General features: G+C 48.2%; 1 long non-coding RNA gene across 1 annotated transcript; it reads left to right on the top strand.

Moving 5' to 3' along the window:
- The first annotated feature begins 2,542 nt into the window (after positions 1–2,542).
- Positions 2,543–3,343, top strand: LOC145815407 (uncharacterized). Its single transcript, XR_014358336.1, has 3 exons — positions 2,543–2,745; positions 2,999–3,160; positions 3,247–3,343. It is a non-coding gene; the product is annotated as an uncharacterized LOC145815407 (long non-coding RNA).
- The last annotated feature ends 8,525 nt before the right edge of the window (positions 3,344–11,868 follow it).

The raw sequence follows: 11,868 nt of genomic DNA, 5'->3' as shown, positions 1-11,868 counted from the left end.
AGACCGGGGGTATTTACAAGACGCGTGACAATGCGCTGAAGGTTTCGCACCTCCAAAGGATTTAAGGTCTCCTAGACCGTGCGTGTTTAAGGTCTCGCCAGACCGTGGTATTGCACGACGGTATGATGCGCAAAATAGCGCAATGCGTTAGGCAACGCGAGTGCACAGGACAGTGCGATGGAATGCATGCAAAATGCAATGAGATGCGCAAAACAGCGCGAAATTGAAATGCACAAAACAGTGCAATGCGCAGAACAGCGCGAGGTTTGAAATGCACAAAACAGTGCAGTGCGCAGAACAGCGCGAACAATTTTGAAGTGCACAAAACAGTGCGATGCGCAGAACAGCGCGAACAACTTTGAAATGCACAAAACAGTGCGATGCGCAGAACAGCGCGAGGTTTGAAATGCACAAAACAGTGCAGTGCGCAGAACAGCGCGAACAATACAATGCACAAAACAGTGCGATGCCAAGTGTGACATGCATGCCACACGGAGTGTAAATGGGCTTGAATGCGCAACAACGCACGTATTCCGGAATGCATGACAATGCAAGGAATGGAAATGCAATGATGATGCATGAGAAATGTGCACGACAATGCAAAGGGGTGCGTGTTGTAACGCATGTAACACGTGCATAACAATGCAAATGTGTGGCGCACGACAGTGCGATGTAATGCACCGAAGTAGTGTGATGAACTTGTGCAACACACATGGGGCAACTTTTGAATTCAAAAGGATACAAAAAGGATACACCTTGCACGAATTCGAGTGCCACGCACTGGAGACACGGCCCGCGGTCAAAACGGAGGTCGGTTGAGCGTCGGAGATGCACTTTCTTGCACTTTCTTCAGCTATGAAGACCCAAAACAACTCAAATGGCCTAAACAAGGCTGTGGGAACCCCACCGGCCGAAAGATGAGGCCACCGGCTGGCCATCGGCACAAAAACAATTCCATCGGCACAAAAAAGTGCCGGTCGGCACAAAACATTGCCGACCGGCAAACAGTTGCTGGTACGGGGCAGTTTTGTCTTTCCACCTCGAGTGTTATAAAATAGGGCTTCATGCCCTATTTTCTCACTTCTCCACCGCCGAAAACCCTTGCTCTCTCTCTCTAGAGTGTTTCTCTCTCATTCTTCACCCGTTTCTTCGCGTTCTACGCCCGTTTCATTGTCGGATTCGCGATCCTCTTCGCGTTTCGGACATTTTCCACCGATCACATTCTCATTTCGGTGCCTCGTTCGGCGTTCTTGCCTTTTCGGGGTTCGTTCCCCTCACTTTCCTCTTCATTTCCGTGCCTTTTCACATTCCGGCCTTCCCGGCCATTTCCGACCCTCTCGGGAGTTGACTTTTCAGTTGACTCTTCGCATTCCGGCTCGGTTTTCCTTTTCCGGCCATTTTCACATCACTCTCTTCATGGCGGACGACATTCCACGTGGCGGGACTCCCCCGGACCACGAGATGGATCCCGGGGTCGAGCTCTTGCCACTGAGCGAGTGCCCGTTCGACCCGGCGACCTACCGGCCGGCGATCCACGTTCTGCCCCCAGACGGCCTGCGTCAGTTCCGGAGCTTTGAGAGGTACGCGGCGCCTGAGCTACTACTACGCGAGCCTACCTCCCACCTTTCATTCGGCACTTCCGAGGTAACTCTTTATCTTCTGCTTTAGTTTCTGCAATGTAGGATACAAAACTGCCATAGTTAGCTGTATTCTTTAATTGCTGAAATCTGATATGCCGTAGACCGTAGTTGACTGTAAACATACATACAACTGATATCTGCTTGAGACTGACACATGCACACACACTGCACTAGTCCTGAATCATCCAAACACACGGCACACACTGTATTCTACTGCACACACACTGGTACCCAGTATTTGTCTGAATCTGTCAAACTTGCATACATGCCACATCTGTTCTGAAACACCCAAACACGCTGACACAGCACACGTATTTTACTGTAAGCACACCGGCACCCGGTATTTGCCTGAATTTGACAAACTTGCATACATGCCATATCTGTCTTTCCAAAACTGCATTTTGAATGTTGTCTTGCAATTGTTATTTTCTATTTGCAGGAGGGTTCCCATACCATTCGCGGGTATGGGAATACTGGTGCTCGGGAGTGGTATGACGAGCTCCCTGATGCGGTCCAGCGCATCGTGGACCGAGCAGGCTTTGGCACCTTCTGCCGAGGGCTCTCTAGGCTCTCCACATGCAGACCTCTTCTTGCTGCTCTGGCGGAGAGGTGGTGGGACACCACCGATTCTTTCCACTTCTCTGCTGCAGGGGACATGACGATGACCCCTTATGACTTCTCGATGCTCACAGGCATCGGGGTAGGGGGTGATCCGATCCCCTTCGACACCGACATGGATGAGTGGACCGCCGCTCAGGTCCATTTACTGGGGGAGGCCCCACCACTAGCTCGTCCAGGCTTCGTCCGATACTCCTGGTTCGAGGCACAGTTCAGGGTCCAGCCCGCATTTGGGGAGGAGGTGCAGATGACCGAGGAGGACGTGGAGAGGTATGCCCGCGGCTTCCTCATGTTCCTGTTCGGGACTACTATCTTCGCCGACCGGGCGAACACCGTGCCTCTCTATCTTCTCAGCGCACTGGTGGACGTCCGGGACATCTTGCACTATGACTGGGGCGGCGCTGCTCTGGCCACCCTGTACGGCTATATGAGCTCGGCTTCTCGCGGCAGCGGCCAGCTGCTTGGAGGCTACTGGCGGGCTTGGGAGGTACATTTCTTCTCCACTTTTTCATTCCTGTCTCGTACTTTCTGTACTCTGTACACTGCACACACTGCGGTCTGCTTTACACTCACCGTATACTGTACACACGGCACACACATACATTCTGTTTTACACTGACTGTACACTGCTCACACTGTACACTGCACACAATACACGGCTCAACACACGGCTCTGCCATTTCTGCTTTATTCTGTATATTCTGCTTTATCTGATAGTCATACTGACATCTGTCTTGTAGCTGTGGGTTTACGCCTACTTCCCTAGGCTTGCAACCGTACCAGTCGCGGAGCCTCCTCCGGCTGTCCCGTTCTCGATTCGCTTTGACGGGAGATGCACCCGGCGACCACGGGAGACATTCGGCTTCTTCCGCCGATATTTCGACACCATCACTCCGGCCGAGGTATGCTTTATTTTCAGTTCGTTTAGCTTCGCTTTCCCACTGCATGTTTCAATAACAGTAGATAACAAACTGTCTGTTACTTTCAGATCACATGGCGGCCATGGGCCTCCTTGCCGTCGGCGATGCGGGGTCGGTTCCCTGGTGCTGAGGAGACCTCGCGTTTCCGGATTTTGCTTGAGGGCCCAGTCTGTCGGGCTTGGTACCTGGGGGAGCGTTTTCTACGCCAAACCCGTGGGTTACGTTAGCAGATAATCCCGGCTCACCCTCCTGCAGAGATGAGGGAGACTGAGGGGCTGACCCCTGAGCAGCTGGATGATTACTCCATCGGCTGGGAGGAGGCCAGCTTCTGAGGCACCGGCGACTATCAGGAGTACGTGCGGACGTACCTGATGCGTCCCTTGAGCGGCCGTCGAGCAGAGGGGGCCAGGCCTGTAGCATCGGCGACTGAGGCCGGAGCAGGAGCAGGGGCCGGATCTTCGAGGAGGGCCCGGGTCCGTGGCAGGGGCGGAGCGCGGCTGAGCGCGGTCCGTGGCTGGCTGGCCTGCCCTGCCCGCTGTACTGACTTTCCAGGGGCAGGGTGGGTCGACCTATCAGATCCCCTTCGCCCCTCCACCGGCTGGTCACGAGTTCATTGACATCCCCGACCTACCTCTGGTATATACTACTGCACTTCGTACCGTTATTCAATTCAGTTTACTTGATATTCCACAGAATACTAATGCATCTGATACCTTTGCAGGCTTCTTCTGAGTACACCCGTCAGTCGTTGGCGATGAATGCCTCGATGATGGGGATGCTTCAGCGGACATTTGACCTCCTGGCCGTCTACAGCATACCGGTATGTCCTTCTGACACTGGCCTCAAACCATTCATTCACTGCTTTACATAATCTGATGCACGGCACAACACCCGATACACTGATCTCACAGTATCTGAACACTACATACACTGCATTCTGCACTAAACTCTGTACTGACAAACTGCTCACGGCATTCATACACTGTACTCATATACTGCATTCTGCACTAAACTCTATACTGACAAACTGCTCACGGCATTCATACACTGTACTCATATACTGCATTCTGCACTGATAAACTGCTCACGGCATTCTGATGCATTTCCCTTTCGTGTACTTTTTCAGCCTCCTTTCCAGATTCCCATGGCGGGAGGTGCTCCAGCTAGACCTGCTGTCCCTGCTCAGGGGAGAGATGAGGAGGGCAGGATATTTCCCCGTACCAGGGGAGGGCGTACTCACGTCGGGAGCAGCTCACGAGCTCCAGTCCCGGACGATGACGACGACGAGGAGTCAGAGGCGGAGGCAGGATCATCGGAGGAGGAGACCGGAGGCGATTCTAGCTCGGGCTCTGACGACGACGCTGATGATGCCCCTGGACCTTCGTCCAGGAAGAGGACTAGGACGGACTGACGGCCCTTGGAGTCGCTGGACATAGATGCAGATCTTTGCTATCTTTTCTTTCTTTCTTGTACTTTTCTATTTGGTTGGTAGATAGATTACCTTGTACTGCCGCAGGCAGATTTTTGTTTCTAAAACTTGTACATTTGAAAAACTAAGTAAATGAAACAGACTTTTTATCTGAAAAAGTGTTTACATTTACACATTTCATGCATTGCATCGCATCTCATCATGTTACACCTCAATGTAAATGGAATTGATTGGTTATCTGAAAATTGAACACTTGCACTGTAATAATCAGATGACTTAAACAGCCAACAGCAAAATAACCCAAGCAACCCACTGCCTGATTCTGGACACACAACCCTTACTCTGTTGGGGATTAACCTGCATACAGCCCATAACACAGCATTCGATTCATTCTACACACGGCAATTCTAAACAAAACAGCCCAATCTGACAAGACGGACCTCAAAGATGGAACCGGTTGGAGTGGAGACACGCTCAAATGTAGAGAATGGCACAGCATTCTGAGCATAAGCGATTTTTGAAATTGAATGAGGGTTTTTCAAACCAGGATATCGAGCCTACCACTGAACACAGCGGGGAGGACTCAAACAAAGAGGTACACGACCTAAACACAACGAGACACGCTCGGAAAAGACCAAAGACAAAGGTTGAGGTAAACAAAACCAAAGACACGACATACAGACGCATTAGCGAAGATGGGAGACCTCAGATCACGAGGAGCCAGTTTCTCTGGGTATTATTTCCCACCCTTTCTCATTTGTGATCCTCACATCACTCGACTCTCAAGCTCGGATTTTCTCTCAAAACCCTTTTCCTCACTTTTCTCTCAACTTACACCTCTCTATTCTTCATATCTCTCATTTTTCATCCCTCCCCGGGGTGATTGATGGATAAATAGAAAGGTGTGGGTTCATGCCCGATGCCGTTAGCTCACGGCTATTTCTTCCGGCGGGCAGCGTGCTCTTCTGGCAAGTACGTCGATGACGGGGGAAAGACAGAATGCCTGGCTCAACTGTGCCCCTAGTTCATCATTTTAACCATTCTTTCGTTTTTGCTTTCTACTAAAACGGTCTTGATCAAAATGAGAGTCGGATTAACGTACTTGTTCGATTTTTGATTTGAAAAGCGTGCGAGTCAGGCCGCAAGCACTGAAAATTTTCCTTTTTTGGGTCCAAGACAATGGTCCGATTTTGGAAAATGAAATAGTTTTCGAGAAAATAGTCAACCTCAGTAAAAATTTTCAAAAACTATTTTTCAAACAGTCAATGCTCAACGAGCATGAAACTTACTCTTCGAGATGCGCAACCTCGGATCGGAGGCAATGGAAAATTGCCCCTGGTTTGAAGGAGGGTGGGAGGCAACGGAAAGTTGCCCCTAGTTTGAATGGCGGCTCGCGGCGGCTGGTGGCAACGGAAAGTTGCCCCTTGTTTGGGATGGTGCCGCAGCAATCCGCAGACAGTCTTCATTGGCGGTGGTCGAACTCTCAGACACAGAGATGACGACGACGATCACAACACATATATGGACACAATCACCTTGAAGGGTGTTGGCCACTGGACTTTGGAACGAAATTGAAACCATTGCATGGACTGAGACGCTTATGAAAGCGTTGGGGGCTGGACTTCATGATGAAGTTGCCTACGTATCCCAAACATGGGAATCAAGCCTTACGTAGTTCCGGTTAAGGTCCACTCGGGTATTTTAACCTTCACTTTGTTTGGCTCTTACTTTTGCCAAGGCGCCCAATGCGGGTTTTCGACCTTGCGAGCTTCTTTTCATTTTCTATTTCTTTTTCATTTCTTTTTCTTTTCTATTTTTTTTCTTTTCTTCTTTTTCAATCTTTCTTTTTGTATTTTTCTCTTTTTTTGTATTTTTCTCTTGCTCTAACTTTTGCCTGGGCCGCCCTTCCGGGTTTTCGGCCCAGCGAGCCTCTCAAAGGGTAAAAGTGTAGCAAGTCCATGCCAAATGGTTGTTCTGTATTGAAGCCTCTCTGTGTCTAGGAGAACGGCTGTTGCACTGATTTGCGGAAGAATCCATCACGGTTGCTCCACGAGCTTCTTCCGACGAGATCTACTCCTTCTGATTCGGCTTTGGTGCCTCTTGCTCGAGGGCTGTTTCGAAACTGGCCACACGGGCCTCCATGGCGTTTGTCCGTTGAACTTTCTGAACATTCTGAACGGGTTCAAACTCGGAAAACAAATAGGTTGAATCTTGAGGCTGAGAGCGATCCTAGGCTGCGCAATCTTAAGAGCGATTCCACACAGGTCTTCGCAGGGCCGCGTAAAACATTTGCTTTTGAAAGTTTTTAAGAAAGCGACGAATCGCTCGCGCCGAAGATAGTGTGGAACCAATCTGGATCAAGCCAGGGTCCTTCCCAGTACTCACGCCGACAAGCATGATTTCATTCATAAAAAGGCTTAGCACGCCTCTCTTTCTCTCGAAATGATCAAAATTTTACAAAACCCGAGGAATTCCTTCCTCTTCGTTTTCATCACCGCAGTGTTCAAAAGTTTGTTTTTGAAAAACTTAGGTTAATGCAATGAGTTTGGCACATAGGAGAGCAGGCGAGATGTACTGTCAGCCCACTCAAATTCTCTGGTCCTTATGCTGAAAGCAAGCATGAAGGTTGAGATAGCAACAGCTGTTTCAATCGGCTCTGTTGGTGCAACTGGCCCCTCGGCAGAAACAGACTCAAGACAAAAACAAATAATAATTACAAAACAAAATGGTGTTCGGGACAACAACCCCAGAATCACCTAGTATTATATACAACGGGGACTGACTCGATACAACAAGACAGACCCTTAAGCAAAAAAAACTGACTCAAAACAAAGAGACAGACTCAAAACAAAAGACTGACTCGACATCTAAGCCAAGATTTACAAAACTCGGTTTCACCGATGCTCAAAAATGCGTGCCAGACGCTACACCCAAAAATGTACCAAATGTTGCCCGCAGGCGGTTCACTTTACATACTCGCAGTATCTGAGCCCTCGAAATCCAACAACTGAGTGGTGACGGGCTTGCCCGAGGTGGGTGGTAGGATAACCTTGTTATCAATCAAATCCTGCACTTCATGACGAAGGCGGGAACATCCATCGGTACTGTGACCGGACTGCTGATGGTACGCGTAGTACAAGGTAGCATCATGAGTGGCGGAAAGATTCTTCGGGAGTGGCCGGGGCTCCAAAGGCTTAAGATGCCCATTCTTCGCCAGTATTACCAATGCCCTAGACAAAGGCATGTGGAGGTCGTGAAAGGCCCTGCGCCCTCGGGGCAGGTACTTTGCAGTTTGAGGATTCTTGCCAGATGCGCTGGCGAAAGGATCAGCTGGCGCTGCCTTGGCTTTTTGAACCTTCCCCGGCGTAGGGGTGGGAGCTACTGGAATTGTCTGGGCATGACGGGGCCCATCCCGGTTTTCTGTCTGGCTTGAACTGCCCTTGGTTGGAGCGGGGAAAGCATCATCTACAGCTTTGGTCACTATTGCAGATGTTTGTTGCTTGTTCATCCCTCTGGCCTTCAAAGCCTCGACTGCCCACAGCAGTTGTTCAATAGGGTCGGCGTCTACCTTTGCCTTGTCCTTTCCCCTGGCCTCAGCCTGATCAAGGGTCGGGTTTGATACTGGCATGTCGCGGTTGTAGCTGGAAGCCACCTCTGGCTGGCTAAGCTCTATTATGATCCGCCCCAGTAGCGGGGGCTCCTGTGGTACAAAATTCCCGGCGTACGGCGCCGCTGGTGGTGAAACCGACATTCCATAGGCGAGGTCTGCCACAGACCTTTGGAGATCGCCTATCATCCCCATCAATTCAAAGGTGGTGGGCTCATGAGCCTGGTATAACTGGGGAGCCCAAACCGGGTGCACTACGGGCGACGTGGGCGGGTATGACATACTGATGCTGGCCTCACTCTGCGGAGCGGACCCCTGCTCCAATGCAGCCGTCATAACCACAACTTCTTCTGAATTTTGTGCCGCCATAAATCCTGCCTCAGCAAGGGGGAGACACTGACTATTCTGTATCAACTCTGCAACTCTCTGAACTGAAAGAAAAACAGACAGCATTTCAGCCCAAACTGATCAATCACGGGTGTAGCCAAACAACTGTACCCTACTGCTGATCACTGTTCCCAAAATACTGAATCTGATACTCGCAGATAACTGATTCTCAATTACTGATCCCCAACAATACTGATTCTGGTGCCCTCGGGCCTGATACTCAAATTTGCAAACTGACATGTGCGTTCCTGTAGAGCAACACTCTAAAAGCACATAGCAAGTAAAAGAGAACAAAACACCCCTATGTTGGGGTAGGGTTTCCCTGTCCTATTTTGTCAGGAGCTAGGGTTTCACTACGCACACAGCAGTTTCAAACAACTTAGCATCGGGTAAGCAACCTGTCCTAGCTTGGAATGGTCACTATGGTTCTGAATATGCACTAAGTCGAATGGTCAAAAGGGGTGCCCCGGTAAAACCGAGGTTTGTGTTCCCATACTGTCAGAGCCCATAGCCGGTCAGCCTTATGGACATGCCTTGACAAGACAAGCCTCCGGCAAACCGTTCAGGAATGGCAGATGGCAAACACTGTGTTCCTAGGCGCACCAATGCACATGCAATGCAAAGAAACACATAAATGAAGTCAAAACAGGATATCACGAGTTCGAGTCAAACTCTCTAAAAACTCCCCAGCAGAGTCGCCAGAAACTGTAACAGCGCCCGCATGGGAGGCCTCATGCTACAGTTCGGACTCGATTTGTGTCACGGTTCTTAATCTGAACCAAAGAGTCCAAATCTGGCAAATCGTTTTGAGAAACAGATTTTTGAAAAAAGTAGTGCCAAACATGGACTGCTTTGCCAGATACAGAGTCGCCACCTAAATATTTTAAAATGGGGAAATTTAGGAAACCCTGACTCGGTGCCGAAGGCCACACGTCCGTCATCACCGGAGTTGTCTCGGCTCGGGAGCTTGGGTACGATCGGGGAAGGTCAGCTATGAGCACCCCCTTTCGCCCGGTCCGAAGACCGGCCTCTACTAACCGTGATATCCGTTTTTGAAAACTTTACGTGTTCTTATTCCATTTATTAGCCTAGAATTACTATGTTATGCGCACAGCAAACAAGTATAGACTAGATTGCCTAATTTGGAAATAAACATTGCATATCCGTTTGGTTTGAAAATGCTTTGGAATTTGCTACTCGCAAGTAGGCTAAAATACGGATTTCAACGAGTTTTTCCAACTCAAACAATCCGGCCTTCACCCACAGGCATTCAAAACAGTTTAACACATAAGCATCTAGCCACATGTTAAGCATGCTGTCATGGTAACATTCACACTCATGCGATATGCTAAAGCGGAAATACTTACATAGTACTCCGTGCCAAAACAAAGAACTTGTTAGCAAACATGCATGATCCAAGTCCATGTTAAGTGCCTAATGCATCGCATACAAAGCATTGCTAGAATAGGCTCGGCTATCCTAAACATGTCATGTGAAAATGCACAATTATCACATATTCAATTTGGAATTGAAGTACTGATGCAGTTAGCGTGATGTACCGAGCCTAATGCATGTAATACGAATGCATGGATGCACGCATGCATAGCATAAGGTATGCTAAATTAAACGTGCCCTAATCTACCATCATAAGCTGGTAAATAAAAGGGAGAAAGAAGTGGGGGTTGGAAGACATGCACACACGCACCCACACTTATTACAGATTTGCCCTCACTCGGAGGGACCGAAAAAATATTACAAATTAATTAACTACGCAAGCTAATTAAATATTACAAATTAATTAACAAATTAACTAATTAAATAAAGCGGGAAAACGCCTCGGGAAGTGCGCCACCATGCGCAAGCTGCCTCTGTTTTCCTCCCTTTCCTCCTCTGGAGGTTGTCAAAATCTCAGGACTACATCCTTGGACAGAGTGTATCATCACCGGCTAGATGAAATTTCCACCGGCAGTGTTGTATGGCCATCGGCACAAAATAGGGTCTGTCGGCAGAGAAAATTGTGCCGGTCGGCACATTACACTGCCGGTCGGTAGAGTATTCCTGCAGAACCTGTAACTCACAGCAACAGAGGGCAAAACAAGGCATGGTAGCACAATTCAAAGCATGTATGCACCAACCATGTCTCTTATCATTGTAATGACTCAAAGGGACATGTGCCTTGGTTCTCGGACCACCAATCACGCATTTCCATGCATGATGGCCCAAGGAACCAAGTATGCAACTTTGATTTCAAATGCAATGCAAACCAATCAAACAACTTAGGCCCAATCCCTATCACCAATTCAAGGAACAAGGCATGCATGCAAAATGCAATGCAACCTAGGCATACAAGCTAGGAATGCAACATGACATGGCAAGGCACTTATGCAATCATGCAAGCATACATATGGCAATGCAAATGGATGGCAAGATGGACTTATACATGAATTAAGCAACTCTAAAAAGGCCTAAAACAGTAGCCATAAGTGCTAAAGAGTGAGGGCTAAATGGCATACACACACACATGCACATAAGGGCCAACACTTAAGCACAAAATGAGCAATATTCAAGCACACTTGAAAGGGACAAACATGGACAATTAGCATGCATTATAAGTATTGAAATCATGTTAGGATGGTGCCAAACCAAGCAACAAAATCAAGCCAAAACATGCAACGAATAGTCCAAGTGTTCAAGGCAAATCAATAAGGCATTGAACTACACTTAACATGACCAAACATGGCATGCATTAAACAACTAAAAACAGATTTTTAGCATGTTAAAACAAGGCCAAAGGACTCCTTAGATGGCATCTAAGTGGCCCAAATTCAAAGGCATACACCATGGCCAAAACATGGAGCATTGCAACACATGCTTTCAAAGCATTAAAGAGACATGCAAGGCAATCCAACAAGCATGGAAATGGGACTGAAATAGCATGTAGGATGATTCCAAATCATCAAAACAATGCAAAGATGGCATGCTACACATGCACATACTCAAGGCCAACAAGCCCAAATACAAAAGAGCTATATAATGCATGCAAAGATCAACCCAAACGACTATGGACAGAGCTAAAACATGGCAAAATAAGCACATAAACTTCACAAATGCAAGCCTAAAACATGCTCCAACAAAGGCTAACAACCTAGAACATGTTAAGGCACAAATAGGGCATTACATGGCAACTATGCTAAACATGCATGAAGTTCCAAAACCAACTTGAAATCATGTTATATCATGAATATATAAGCATGAAAAACAAACCAA

Source organism: Camellia sinensis, unplaced genomic scaffold, assembly GCF_055761805.1.
Source record: "Camellia sinensis isolate YWXY unplaced genomic scaffold, ASM5576180v1 Unanchor2, whole genome shotgun sequence".
Classification (NCBI taxonomy): domain Eukaryota; kingdom Viridiplantae; phylum Streptophyta; class Magnoliopsida; order Ericales; family Theaceae; genus Camellia; species Camellia sinensis.
Note: the sequence above shows the minus strand (reverse complement) of the source record. Positions and strands in the feature narration are given on the sequence as shown.